Source organism: Ranitomeya variabilis, chromosome 2, assembly GCF_051348905.1.
Source record: "Ranitomeya variabilis isolate aRanVar5 chromosome 2, aRanVar5.hap1, whole genome shotgun sequence".
Lineage (NCBI taxonomy): Eukaryota > Metazoa > Chordata > Amphibia > Anura > Dendrobatidae > Ranitomeya > Ranitomeya variabilis.
The window spans coordinates 642,326,500-642,341,347 of record NC_135233.1 but is presented as its reverse complement, the minus strand read 5'-3'; positions in this window follow the sequence as shown (position 1 = coordinate 642,341,347).

Here is a 14,848-nt window from a genome sequence, read left to right as displayed (position 1 = left end):
AAACATCTGACTGCTCTTTCAGCGCTGTTCACAACTCTTCTGCATTGTGCATTTTGTCACCTAGGCAGATTAGCTTCAGCACAGCCTGTTGCCGCTTGGCTGAGGCAGTGCGGTAGTGCTTCCAGCTTCTGACTGATGTGTTGATTTCAAAGATGGAGGATGAAGAGGAGGAGGAGGTTCAGGAGCTGTAGACTGTGGGGGCAACCCTGATTGATGTAGGGCCAGCAATCCTCGGCATGGGGAGGATGTGTTCCATCCCAAGGTCCAACTGGGTCCCGGCTTCCACTATGTTAACCCAGTGTGCCGTCATTGAGATGTACCATCCCTGCCCACAAGTACTTGTCCACGTGTCCGTGGTTAGGTGGTCTTTCCCGGTAACAGCATTGTTGAGAGCACGGGTAATGTTGTGGGACACATGCTGGTGTAATGCCGTACGGCACTCCGGGAGAAATAGTGGCGACTGGGGACCGAGTACCTTGGGACGGCCGCCGCCATCAGGTTGCGGAAAGCTTCCGTCTCAACAAGCCTAAAAGGCAGCATTTCTAGCGCAAGCAGAAGAGAAATATTAGAATTGAGGACTGTGGCCTGTGGGGCGTTGGCTGGGTATTTCCACTTGCGTTCCAAACACTGGGTTATAGACAACTGAATGCTGTGCTGGGACAAGGACGTGGACGCGCTTGCTGATGGTGCTGCTTGACTGGGCCACTACAGGTGCAGGGCTAGAGGCATCTTCACATGCACGGTGTACTGGGGATTGGCTTCTACGCAAAACAGTGGAAGAAGCAGTGGTGTGACCAGCAGGTAGTGGTTCTAGAGCCTGGGGTTCGGCCCACAAAGTCGGGTGTTTTGCTTGCATGTGCCTGATCTTGCTGGTGGTGGTCAGGCTGGTTGTTTTGCTACACCTGCTGATGCGGGCATGGCAGGTGCTGCAAATGGCCTGTTTGGGATTATCAGCAGAGTCTTTAAAAAATAGCCAGACTTGGGAAGATCTCACAGGTGGAATGGCAACTTCACTCATATTGGTGTTACGGGAACGGATGCACGCCTTCTGTCTGTGACCTCCACACTGCTTCTTCCTGCCTGTTGGGGGGATATGCCTCCTTCCCCATTTGTGCTGCTGTCCTCGCTATGCATGTCCTCCTGCCAGGTTGGGTCAGTCACTATGTCATCCACCACCTCGTCTTCCACATCCGCACCCTGCTCCTCCTGACTTTCTGGCAATTGTGTCTCATCATCGTCCACCTCTTGTGACACTTTCCCACCATCGCCTTCATGTGACCGGGGCTGGTCAAAGCTTTGGGCATCTCTACATGCGATCTCATCTTTCCCCACTTCAAGTTGACCAGCAGAGATTTCTGAATCTTGAAATGGAAAACTGAACAGCTCTTCAGAGTGTCCAAGTGTGGGATCAGTTGTCTCAGGGCACTTGGCAGGGGGGAGGAAGGAGGATCAGGGTGAGGAATATCCTTGCCACATTCACGGTTACTCAGACTTGACCGTGTGGAAGACAAGGTGGTGGTGGTGGCTAAGTGACTGGAGGCATTATCCGCTATCCAACCAACAACCTTTTCGCTGCTCTGGCTTCAATAGTGATGTGCTGCGGTCCCCTAGAAACTGGGACAGGAAGGTCGAGCGAGAAGATGTGGGTCTTTGTTGTTGCCCACTTTCACCTTGGTCACGGCCTCGTCCTCTGGATGCACCATCAGCGTCCACTTCCCTTGCCCCTTGCCTTAACCATTTTAAATGGACTACTGCACTATTTCAAATGCTCAACACAAATGTCTTTATTAGTAGCGAAATAATATGTGATGATCAGTATGCCTGCAAACCTACGATTTTTCAAACCCAAACACCAGGTAGGCCTCAGCCTGACCTAACAGACTGTATTTAATTTTTTTGTTTAAAGTTAATTTATGCGAAATAGTGCTGTATAGAATTTGAGTATCACACAGCCAAAAAATAAGTGCACCGGCCTCCAATGCCCAAATTGGAGCACAGAGATATATGACGGCTGTAACGGAAATACCACACTGGCAAATCTGTGGCCTTGGAATTTCTTTTTATGCTAAATAGCGCTGTATAGAATTTGAGTATCACACAGCCAAAAAATAAGTGCACCGGCCTCCAATGCCCAAACTTGGAGCACAGAGATATATGACGGCTGTAACGGAAATGCCACACTGGCAAATCTGTGGCCTTTCAATTTTTTTATGCTAAGTATAGAATTTGAGTATCACAGCCAAAAAATAAGTACACCGGCCTCCAATGCCCAAATTGGAGCACAGAGATATATGATGGCTGTAACGGAAATATCACACTGGCAAATCTGTGGCCTTTCAATTTTTTTATGCTAAATAGCGTTGTATTGAATTTGAGTATCACACAGCCAAAAAATAAGTACACCGGCCTCCAATGCCCAAACTTGGAGCACAGAGATATATGACGGCTTTAACAGAAATACCACACTGGCAAATCTGTGGCCTTTCAAATTTTTTTATGCAAAATAGTGCTGTATAGAATTTGAGTATCAGACAGCCAAAAAATAAGTACACCGGCCTCCAATGACCAAACTTGGAGCACGCAGATATATGAGGACTTTTTCGGTGAATTTAAAACACAAAAAAAAAGGGGCACAAGGGTAGCACACACAACTATGCTACGTATGCCTGACAAACTATAACTTTTCAACAGGCCTCAGTCTGACAGAACAGCCCGGATTTTTTTTTTATTGGGGGGGGGATTTTTTGAAAAAAAAAAAATATGTATATAGACAGTAAATAAGCTGCAGCAGGCAGTTATGGAGCTTTGGCAATGATACAGTGGGAGCAATGGAGTGCCTGCAGGCCTTGCACTGATGTGGATATGCTGTGCCATGCCTACCTAGCGCTCCAATTACAGGACCCACAAATTAGCCCAAAAAAGGACTTTTGGTTTCTGAGGAGTTGTGGATGTAAGAGTTGCAGACCTACACTTACTCTAAAACCACGATTCTGACCCTATTTCGGCAGCAGCTCTCCCTACTCTAGCTGAAACAGGAACAGAATGCGGCGAGTAGGGCGGCGCCGGGTCTCTTATACTCGGGATGATGCTGTACGGCCCAGCCAATCACTGCACGACCACAACAAAGATGGCTGCGGCATTCCATGGCCTGGCAGACAATCCCTGCACTGTGATTGGGTCTCTAAAGTCCGCCAAAACTGCTGGGAGGAGACTGCAGTTACCGCCAAATAATATTGGAAATGCTCGCTGCTCGCCGAGTACGCCGAGCATAGCGATACTTTGGCGAGTAACGAGTAGTGGCGAGCACGTTCGCTCATCACTAGTATCTACCTAACTTTACAAGACACTCTGCGGGCCATTCCGAACCCCCCTCTTCTTTCTCTGCCTGCAGCTTGTGTGTGTGAATCCTAATCCCCTCATTTCCCCCTAACAAAACAATTTTTATGGTCCTTGTAGCTGCAGCAGACAAGTCATCCATCTAGTATCAGTTAAAACTAGTATAAGTCCCTTCCAAACGGCATGGATTTCTATGTTCTATTATAGTGATATATTGGGCCACCAATCCAGGCTAGAAATATAAGGAGTACATATTACGAATGTCCAACGGTAGATCTGTCAATCACTGTAAGTGCTAGCAGCTAAATGCAATGAGTGCAAAGTGCGGATTTCTCCTTAAGCGGTTCATGTAAGCACGTTGTGCTTACACTTAAAAGAACCGCCCCGATGTGGTGCACCTCGGGAACCTGGTGTATTCCGGATATGAGGTTCCTACAGCGAGATATGCGTAAAAAAATATTTTCATATTGTAAGTAAAGAGGAGGTTTCAGCTTCTAAGTTATGTGACCACAGGGGGAGTGCCTGGGTTTTGGGCTGTGAGATATATTAGTGAGACAGGATTCCAGCAGCTTCTTTTGCCGGTGGATTCAGCTACGACAGGCTGTGCAATCTGACCTGAAACTAAGTGGAGAAGGTCCCCTCCCAAGCCAGCACACGGCTTACCATTGAATGGTATAAAAGAATCGTAAGTCAATTTTCACCATTAATCCCTTTTTATTTGTAATTGTAATATACACGATTCGTCTTCTTTATAATAACTTTTAATACTTTGTAAATACTGCCTGTCTTTTTTGCAGTAAAATATACAATTTACTAGCTTGTCTCTCCTGCTGTATATATGAACTGTGTGTCCTCTGAGGTGAATTACGCTACTGATTTGGGTTGGCTCCGGACCCATTAACCTTTGGTGAAAATCGGAGCTGGTGGCAGCGACCTTGTTCTGTGCAATTGGGCGTCTTTGCAGTGACCGGCGGCATTGATAATTATTGTTTCCGCCTGGGTGGGAGTAATTATATTGCCCTCGCTGCAGCATGCCCATTATCCAGTACATAGCAGGCAGCCTTTCTGGTGACTAATTACCCTAGGTGCAGTACCTGATCTGACCTGAGGGTAAGGGGGTGCCAGAGAGCTCCAAGTTCCAAACCGAAACTGGGAAGTGGGATGTAGATAAATCCCCTTCAGAAGGAACCAGGGGCACCCAAACAACCCCGGTTCGTGACAAATTGGTGTGAGTAGTGGGGACGATAAAGATATCCTTCCCGGGATCCCGGACATATTGGCAGCACGGTGTGAACCGTGACACCTTCTCTCCGGGTTTTACATCACTGAGGCTATTCACCTAGGTGACACACATCTCCCATCCAGGATCTCCATCTGCATTCTAACAATATATACAGTGGGTTAAACCCTTAGTGACAGATCCAATTTGGTACTTAATGACCAAGCCAATTCTTACAATTCTGACCACTGGCACTTTGAGGTTATAGCTCTGGAATGTTTCAACATATCCCACTGATTCTGAGATTATTTTTTTAGTGACATTGTACTTCATGTTAGTGGTAAAATTTCTGAGAAATAACTTGTATTTATTTATGAAAAAAACTGAAATTTGGCAAAAATTTAAGAAAATTTAGCAATTTTCAAACTTTTAATTTTTGTACCCTTAACCCCTTCACCCCCAAGGGTGGTTTGCACGTTAATGACCGGGCCAATTTTTACAATTCTGACCACTGTCCCTTTATGAGGTTATAACTCTGGAACGCGTCAACGGATCCCAGTGATTCTGGCATTGTTTTCTCATGACATATTGTACTTCATGATAGTGGTAAAATTTCTTTGATATTACCTGCGTTTATTTGTGAAAAAAATGGAAATTTGGTGAAAATTTTGAAAATTTTGCAATTTTCCAACTTTGTATTTTTATGCAATTAAATCACAGAGATATGTCACACAAAATACTTAATAAGTAACATTTCCCACATGTCTACTTTACATCAGCACAATTTTGGAACCAACATTTTTTTTTGTTAGGGAGTTATAAGGGTTAAAAGTTGACCAGCAATTTCTCATTTTTACAACACCATTTTTTTTTAGGGACCACATCTCATTTGAAGTCATTTTGAGGGGTCTATATGATAGAAAATACCCAAGTGTGACACCATTCTAAAAACTGCACCCTTCAAGGTGCTCAAAACCACATTCAAGAAGTTTATTAACCCTTCAGGTGTTTCACAGGAATTTTTGGAATGTTTAAATAAAAATGAACATTTAACTTTTTTCACAAAAAAATTTCTTCACCTCCAATTTGTTTTATTTTACCAAGGGTAACAGGAGAAAATGGACACCAAAAGTTGTTGTACAATTTGTCCTGAGTACGCCGATACCCCATATGTGGGGGTAAACCACTGTTTGGGTGCATGACAGAGCTCGGAAGCGAAGGAGCGCCATTTGACTTTTCAATGCAAAATTGACTGGAATTCAGATGGGACGCCATGTTGCGTTTGGAGAGCCACTGATGTGCCTAAACATTGAAACCCCCCACAAGTGACACCATTTTGGAAAATAGACCCCCTAAGGAACTTATCTAGAAGTGTGGTGAGCACTTTGACCCACCAAGTGCTTCACAGAAGTTTATAATGCAGAACCGTAAAAATAAAAAATCATATTTTTTAGCAAAAATTATCTTTTCGCCCCCAATTTTTTATTTTCCCAAGGGTAAGAGGACAAATTGTACAACATCTTTTGGGGTCCAATTTCTTCTGAGTACGCTGATACCCCATATGTGAGGGGTAAACCACTGTTTGGGCGCATGAGAGAGCTCGGAAGGGAAGGAGCGCCGTTTGACTTTTCAATGCAAAATTGACAGGAATTGAGATGGGACGCCATGTTGCGTTTGGAGAGCCACTGATGTGCCTAAACATTGAAACCCCCCACAAGTGACACCATTTTGGAAAGTAAACCCCTTAAGGAACTTATCTAGAGGTGTGGTGAGCACTTTGACCCACCAAGGGCTTCACAGAAGTTTATAATGCAGAGCCGTAAAAATAAAAAATCATATTTGTTCACAAAAATTATCTTTTCGCCCTAATTTTTTATTTTCCCAAGGGTAAGAGAAGAAATTGGACCCCAAAAGTTGTTGTACAATTTGTCCTGAGTACGCTGATACCCCATATGTGGGGGTAAACCACTGTTTGGGCGCATGGGAGAGCTCGGAAGGGAAGGAACGCCGTTTGACTTTTCAATGCAAAATTGACAGGAATTGAGATGGGACGACATGTTGCGTTTGGAGAACCACTGGTGTGCCTAAACATTGAAACCCCCCACAAGTGACACCATTTTGGAAAGTAAACCCCCTAAGGAACTTATCTAGAGGTGTGGTGAGCACTTTGACCCACTAAGGGCTTCACAGAAGTTTATAATGCAGAGCCGTAAAAATAAAACAAAAATTTTTTCCCACAAAAATTATTTTTTAGCCCCCAGTTTTGTATTTTCCCGAGGGTAACAGGAGAAATTGGACCCCAAAAGTTGTTGTCCAATTTGTCCTGAGTACGCTGATACCCCATATGTGGGGGGGAACCACCGTTTGGGCGCATGGGAGGGCTCGGAAGGGAAGGAGCGATATTTGGAATGCAGACTTAGATGGAATGGTCTGCAGGAGTCACACTGCGTTTGCAGAGCCCCTAATGTACCTAAACAGTAGAAACCCCCCACAAGTGACACCATTTTAGAAAGTAAACTCCCTAAGGAACTCATCTAGATGTGCTGTGAGAGCTTTGAACCCCCAAGTGTTTCACTACAGTTTATAACGCAGAGCCGTGCAAATAAAAAATATTTTTTTTTCCACAAAAATTATTTTTTAGCCCCCAGTTTTGTATTTTTCCAAGAGTAACAGGAGAAATTGGACCCTAAATGTTGTTGTCCAATTTGTCCTGAGTACGCTGATACCCGATATGTGGGGGGGAACCACCATTTGAGCGCATGGCAGAGCTCGGAAGGGAAGGAGCATCATTTGGAATGCAGACTTAGATGGATTGGTCTGCAGGCGTCACATTGCGTTTGCAGAGCCCCTAATGTACCTAAACAGTAGAAACCCCCGACAAGTGACCCCATATTGGAAACTAGACCCCCCAAGGAACTTATCTAGATGTGTTGTGAGAACTTTGAACCCCCAAGTGTTTCACTACAGTTTATAACGCAGAGCCGTGAAAATAAAAAATCCTTTTTTTTCCACAAAAATTATATTTTAGCCCCCAGTTTTAAAAACATGGAAACACAAACAGTTTACTCGAGATATACACGAGTTTAGAGAGAAAAAGATTTACACTTTTTTACAGGAGGACGGGAGAGTACAGGCTACTACTGATATATCGTCCTCGGATATTGATTCATCAGATACAGATAGAGGGGCGGCAGGACTGTTCGAAGGGAGAGGGATTTTTGGAGGGGCACGGAGAAGGAATAACAGGCAGAAATGGGAAAGACAGGAATGCAGGGGCTATATGATGACAAGAAACAGCTACAGAAAGGAGACGTTCCCCTCAGGACCTTCTTCATCATCCTCTTTATCTTTTTTAGAGAAGAAGGCAGTGGGTACAGACCCCCTAAAAGAGAAAGAGAACAGCAAAACCAAAAAGTGATTGAGGACAATAGAATTATAAATCTTTCCTCTCACTCACTGACAACAGTGGAAAGATCGGTCTTTTCTAGGGGTCTTTCGTTTGTCCCGACAAATCGGTTTGATGAGTTTGGCTGGGTGAAGGATATTAACTTATTTGTTAGGAAAATGAGGTGGAAAAAGTTTTTTAAAACTCATGATAGGGCCGATTGTGAATCCCTAGGAGTAACTGAAGAGGATTTGCCAAATGTCAGGATTCTTAATGATCTTTTGAGGGACAGTGAGAGGAGAGACCAATGGACTTGGGTCCATTTACGGATTTAAAGCCAAAAAGCAGGAGAATGCCCCCTTTGGATGGCCATGATAGTATTGAGATATTTCTACGATTGGTAGACGAGGAGTTGGTGAAGATAGGCACTGCAGGAGGTAGATACTATTCTAATTTGACAAGGGGTGAAAGGGAAGCACTTGATGAGCTGGCCAACAAAAAGGACTGTGTATTTAAACCCTCCGATAAGGGGGGGAATTTGGTGGTGCTGGACCGGAGTCAATACCAAGTTATGTGCGAGAGTATTCTAAAAGATGTAATGACGTACAAGCTTTTGAAAGGGGACCCTACAGAGGAATTTATGAATATCCTCAAGATATTGTTAACTGAGGCAAATGCCACGGGTTTAATATCAAAAAATTAATTCGATTTTATGTACCCTAAATTCCCAGTACTGGCAGTATTTTATTCATTGCCTAAGGTGCATAAAGGTCTCAGTCCCCTGAAAGGCCGCCCAATAGTGGCGGGGATTGACTCCATTACCCAGAATTCAAGCGTATATATTGATAGGGTTTTGCGACCTTTTGTAACCTCATTACCCTCGTACATTAGAGACTCCTCGGACCTCCTTCTCAAGCTGGAGGGTATTACCCTCGGTGATGATGTGCATTTCGCCTCTATTGATGTGGAATCATTGTATAGTAACATACCACATGAGAAAGGACTACAGGCCATAAAATTCTTCCTAAGGTCAAGGGGAACACATCTGTCCTGACATAATCAATTTGTTGTTGAGCTACTTGAATTTGTTCTTAAACATAATTTTTTAACTTTTTGCGGCAGGTTCTTCCATCAGCTCAGGGGTACTGCGATGGGGAGCCCTTGTGCCCCCACGTATGCTAATCTTTTCCTGGGCTGGTGGGAGGACCAATCAGTGTTTGGAGAAGATGAGACGTTTTGGTGGAGACCCCATATTTTATTTTGGGGTAGATATATTGACTATGTGCTGATTTTTTGGTCTGGTGAAGTAGTCTCCTTCTATATTTTTGTTGATGAGCTCAATAGCAATGAGATTGGCCTAAAGCTAACTTATGAATTTCAATGGGAATCCATTAATTTCTTGGATTTAAAGATCTCCAGAAATGACAGTGGTCAAGTTGTTACTGAGACTTTTTATATGCCCACTGCCACAAATAATTTATTACGTTGGGAGAGCCATCATCCATACAGCTTGAGAAGGGGGATACCGAGGGGTCAATATCTGCGGGTGAGGAGGAATTGTTCGACAGACTCCGGTTTCTATCGCAAGGCCAGGGATCTGAGAGATAAGTTCAGGGACAGAGGATACCCAGCTGGGGATCTCAATGAGGCCTTTAAATCCTCTAATGCTAAGGAAAGAAACTCATTACTAATTAGCAAGAGGAAAGAGAATGATGGAAATGATCTTAGGATCATAGGTACATTCGATGATAAATCTGGTGAGGTAAAAAAGGCGATTCGGAAACATTGGGGAATCCTCAAGATGGATCCCGATATATGTGATATTATCCCAGATACCCCGTTGATCACGTACAGAAGAGGGAGGTCGATTCGTGATCAACTAGTTCACAGTGTTTTTTCCCCTTTAAAGAAAACCCCTACGTGGTTGGAAAATAGACAAACTGGTACCTTTAAATGTGGAAAATGTAAGTTTTGTAAGTAAGTCTCTAGGAGTAACTCTTTTGCTAGCTCCCATACAGGTAAAAGATACGATATGAGGCATTTTGCCAACTGCAAGACTGAGGGGGTTGTTTACCTTTTTCAGTGCAGTTGCCCTAAAGACTATGTATGTGGGCAAGACTAGGAGGGAGCTACGCAGAAGGGTGGGAGAACATGTGGGAGACATACTTAACAAACGGGACACTCCTATTTCAAACCATGTGAGGGATGTACATGGAGGAAATTTAAATTGCCTCAGTTTTTCCGTGATGGAAGTGGTTACACCGTCAGAGCAAGGGGGGGATTGGGATCGTTTAATCCTCCAAAAAGAGGCTAAATGGATTTTTCATATGAAGAGTATTAAACCACAAGGCTTGAATGATCAATTGCAATTTGGATGTTTTGTGTAGAAGGTGTAGTGGCCCTGGTCCCCAAAAGAATCCATATAGATATAATTCCCTTGATCCATTGCTCCTAATGAGGTTTGATCACTATCATTTTAATGTGTGTATCGTATCATGTTTATTAGGTGTATGACCTTGGCTGAATCAGGGGGGGTCCTACCTTCTTTTGTTTTCGTTTTGGAATTATATAGTATTTGTTATTCCTCCATTTTTCCGGTAGGGGTATACTATTACCTTATATTTAGCATAGGGGATTTCAGCTTTACTTAGTTTTACACTCTTATGAGCCGTTTTGCTGATGCGGTATCGCTTATAGTGTATGTGCATAATAGGCAGTGCGCTTGCACACTGTGGAACGCTTTTGCGCTCCAGTTACTATGCGTGTCTTCTAATCTTAAGCGCTTGCGCACGGTGAGGCGCATTAGCGTTCCGTATACCGGAAATGACGTTGTCACATGATACACTGTGCTGTTGAACCTTAACCCCGGAAGTGTTAGTATCGGATGATGCCGTAATGAGCGGGGAAATCTGAATACATGAGAAGGTAGTTTATATAAGAGGGCCATAATGTGGGTAACATAAGGCTGACAGAGACCTGTGGTTTTGGATGGACACTGTTCCCCGCCACGTACCGCTAATGACGTAGTGTGTGATCCTTAGCCTCCTGAATCGACATTCAGATAAGTTTTCTGAATAGTTAGAAGTATGTCTCCTGATGAACTGATTTCAGGGAAACGCGTCGAGAATTACATACTTTATATGGGTTTATAATTTGATAATTGACACTGTTGTGTTGTTTTTTGAGTACTTTGTCACTTTTAGGAAGCTGCCGCGTTATTATAATTGTTTGTTCTGGTTGAGATTTTTTTCCCGATTGAGGGTTTTATCCCTGTACAAGTAGTGCAGGGTGCAACCAGGGAGAGACTACGTGGAGTGGGGGCGCCATTTGCGCAGGATTGTAGGGTGCCAACCCCCACAGACAGGTAGGGGCACCTAGGCACGGAATATAGGTGACCCTAGATTCCTCTTTTTGAGAAAGGGTGCAATACAAAAAGAGTGCCTAATATTTTGATAACACACACTAGTGTATCTGGTCATGTGCAATAAGCTGTGGATACATGTTATCAATTATCATTTCAGATTATTTGTCTAGAGTGAATGCTTTGTTGTTTGACTTTTTCTTTTCATTCATGCACGTAAGGGCCCATCAGGGCGACTTAGGGAGAGCCTGCATTGAGCGGGGGCGCCATTGCGCAGGATATATAGGATGCCAACTTCCGCGGCAAGGTAGGGGACAGATAGTTGATTCATTAGTAGTGTTGAGCGATACCGTCCGATACTTGAAAGTATCGGTATCGGAAAGTATCGGCCGATAACGGCAAAGTATCGGATCTAATCCGATACCGATACCCGATACCAATACAAGTCAATGGGACTCAAGTATCGGACGGTATCCCTGATGGTTCCCAGGGTCTGAAGGAGAGGAAACTCTCCTTCAGGCCCTGGGAACCATATTAATGTGTAAAATAAAGAGTTAAAATAAAAAATATTGCTATACTCACCTCTCCGACGCAGCCTGGACCTCACCGAGGGAACCGGCAGCGTTCTTTGCTTAAAATGCGCGCTTTTCCTTCCTTCCGTGACGTCACGGCTTCTGATTGGTCGCGTGCCGCCCATGTGGCCGCGACGCGACCAATCACAGCAAGCCGTGACGTAATTTTCAGGTCCTTCTAGGCATTCAGTATTTTAAAATTACGTTCCGGCTTTGTGATTGGTCGCGTCGCGGTCACATGGGCGACGCGACCAATCACAAGCCGTGACGTCACGGGAGGCAGGAAACGCGCGCATTTTTAAAATTACGTCACGGCTTGTGATTGGTTGCGTGCCGCCCATGTGACCGCGACGCGACCAATCACAGCAAGCCGTGACGTAATTTCAGGTCCTGAATGCCTATTTCTGCATTCAGGACCTGAAATTACGTCACGGCTTGCTGTGATTGGTCGCGTCGCGGTCACATGGGCGGCACGCAACCAATCACAAGCCGTGACGTAATTTTAAAAATGCGCGCGTTTCCTGCCTCCCGTGACGTCACGGCTTGTGATTGGTCGCGTCGCCCATGTGACCGCGACGCGACCAATCACAAAGCCGGAACGTAATTTTAAAATACTGAATGCCTAGAAGGACCTGAAAATTACGTCACGGCTTGCTGTGATTGGTCGCGTCGCGGCCACATGGGCGGCACGCGACCAATCAGAAGCCGTGACGTCACGGAAGGAAGGAAAAGCGCGCATTTTAAGCAAAGAACGCTGCCGGTTACCTCGGTGAGGTCCAGGCTGCGTCGGAGAGGTGAGTATAGCAATATTTTTTATTTTAATTCTTTATTTTACACATTAATGTTGTTTCGATACCGATACCCGATACCACAAAAGTATCGGATCTCGGTATCGGAATTCCGATACCCGCAAGTATCGGCCGATACCCGATACTTGCGGTATCGGAATGCTCAACACTATTCATTAGGCATTTAGTGCACCCTGTATCTTATATCTTTTTTCTCGTGTCAAGCAACTGGCACCGGTCTAAGGTTGTATGTGTTGTGATCTTTTATTATAGAGATAATAATTAAATGTTAAGTTTTATTGAGAAAATTATTCATTTTTTTATGTGGTGTTCCTTGGCTGTGAATTTAATGATTGTGGCACCTTAATTCTATGTTCTGTGATAAAATGTGGACCAACTGGAGAACCATATATGATCTGGAACACCTAGGGACAAATTACTGGACTCCTTTCCACAGATCAGTGGAGGGGCAGCCTATCTAAAGGTACCTTCACACGAAACGACTTTGTAACGATATCGCTAGCGATCCGTGACGTTGCAGCGTCCTGGCTAGAGATATCGTTTAGTTTGACACGCAGCAGCGATCAGGATCCTGCTGTGATGTCGCTGGTCGCTGAATAAAGTTCAGAACTTTATTTGGTCGTCCGATCGCCGTGTATCGTTGTGTTTGACAGCAAAAGCAACGATACCAGCGATATTTTACACTGGTAACCAGGGTAAACATCGGGTTACTAAGCGCAGGGCCGCGCTTAGTGACCCGATGTTTACCCTGGTTACCAGCGTAAAATGTAAAAAAAAAAAACAGTACATACTTACATGCGTCCCCCGGCGTCCGCTTCCCACACTGACTGAGCGCCGCAAAGTGAAAGTGAAAGCACAGCACAGCGGTGACGTCACCGCTGTGCCCTGCTACTGCCGGCGCTCACACAGTGCAGGAAGCGGACGCCGGGGGACGCATGTAAGTATGTAGTGTTTGTTTTTTTTTACATTTTACGCTGGTAACCAGGGTAAACATCGAGTTACTAAGCGCGGCCCTGCGCTTAGCAACCCGATGTTTACCCTGGTTACCCGGGGACCTCGGCATCGTTGGTCGCTGGAGAGCGGTCTGTGTGACAGCTCTCCAGCGACCAAACAGCGACGCTGCAGCGATCGGCATCGTTGTCGCTATCGCTGCAGCGTCGCTCCATGTGAAGGTACCTTAACAGATGCTTCCGTAGATTAATTGCGGTTAGTTGCCAGGTCTGCTGGTTTGTCCAATGCTGCCCGCCGGGCCCTCTGGTTAAAGAGCTGGAAAGGGGATGAGCATTGTAAGACTAAATTGTGTGCCATTCCATGCCGGGGTGAGTACTTATTTGGCCCTGTGCTGGATTAAATCCTCGCAAAGGCAGATGACAAGAAAAAAGGGTTTCCTAAACTCTTCACCCCTACTTTCAGGAACACCTTTAGGAAGCGGTCACCTTTTCCAGAGGAAGTCTGGACTGGGAGCCAGAAGAGCCGAAACAGAAAGGTGCCAACTTTGGTGGGGCCTCATCATCCAAAAATGGAAGCAAGTATCGCTAGCCCTGATCTCCCAGTGGGCGGTAGATTGAAATATTTCTATAAACAATGGGTCCGCATAACGTTCAACACCTGGATTCTCGATATAGTGTCATCCGGGCTAAAATTGGCATTCCGGAGTATTCCTCCGGACTCCTTCATATTAACAACTCTAAGGGGCTCCCCCGATCGGTAAGGGGTCCTGGAATTGGAAATTCTGCAGTTAATGGATAAATAAGTCCTAATTGAGTTTCCTAAGGACCAAGAGGGGGGGAGTTATTCTTCTCTGTTCTTGGTCTCCAAACCTGATGGTTCCTTCAGAACCATTATTAATTTGGGGAACCTGAATTCATTCCTATGGTCTCCTACCTTTAAAATGGAGTCCATAAGGTCTGCAACCAAACTTCTGTTTCCCAGGTGCTTCATGATGGTACCGGACCTAAAGGATGCATATTATCACCTGCCTATATACTAGGACCACCAACAATACCCCAGTGTGGCAGTACGGCTGGGCAATCAGGTTACACACTTTCAGATCACCGCTATTCCGTTTGTTCTATCCATGGCACCACGTGTGTTCACCAAGGTGATGGCAGAGGTGATGGCTCATTTGAGGGAACAAGATACCCTGGTTATTCCATACCTGGATGA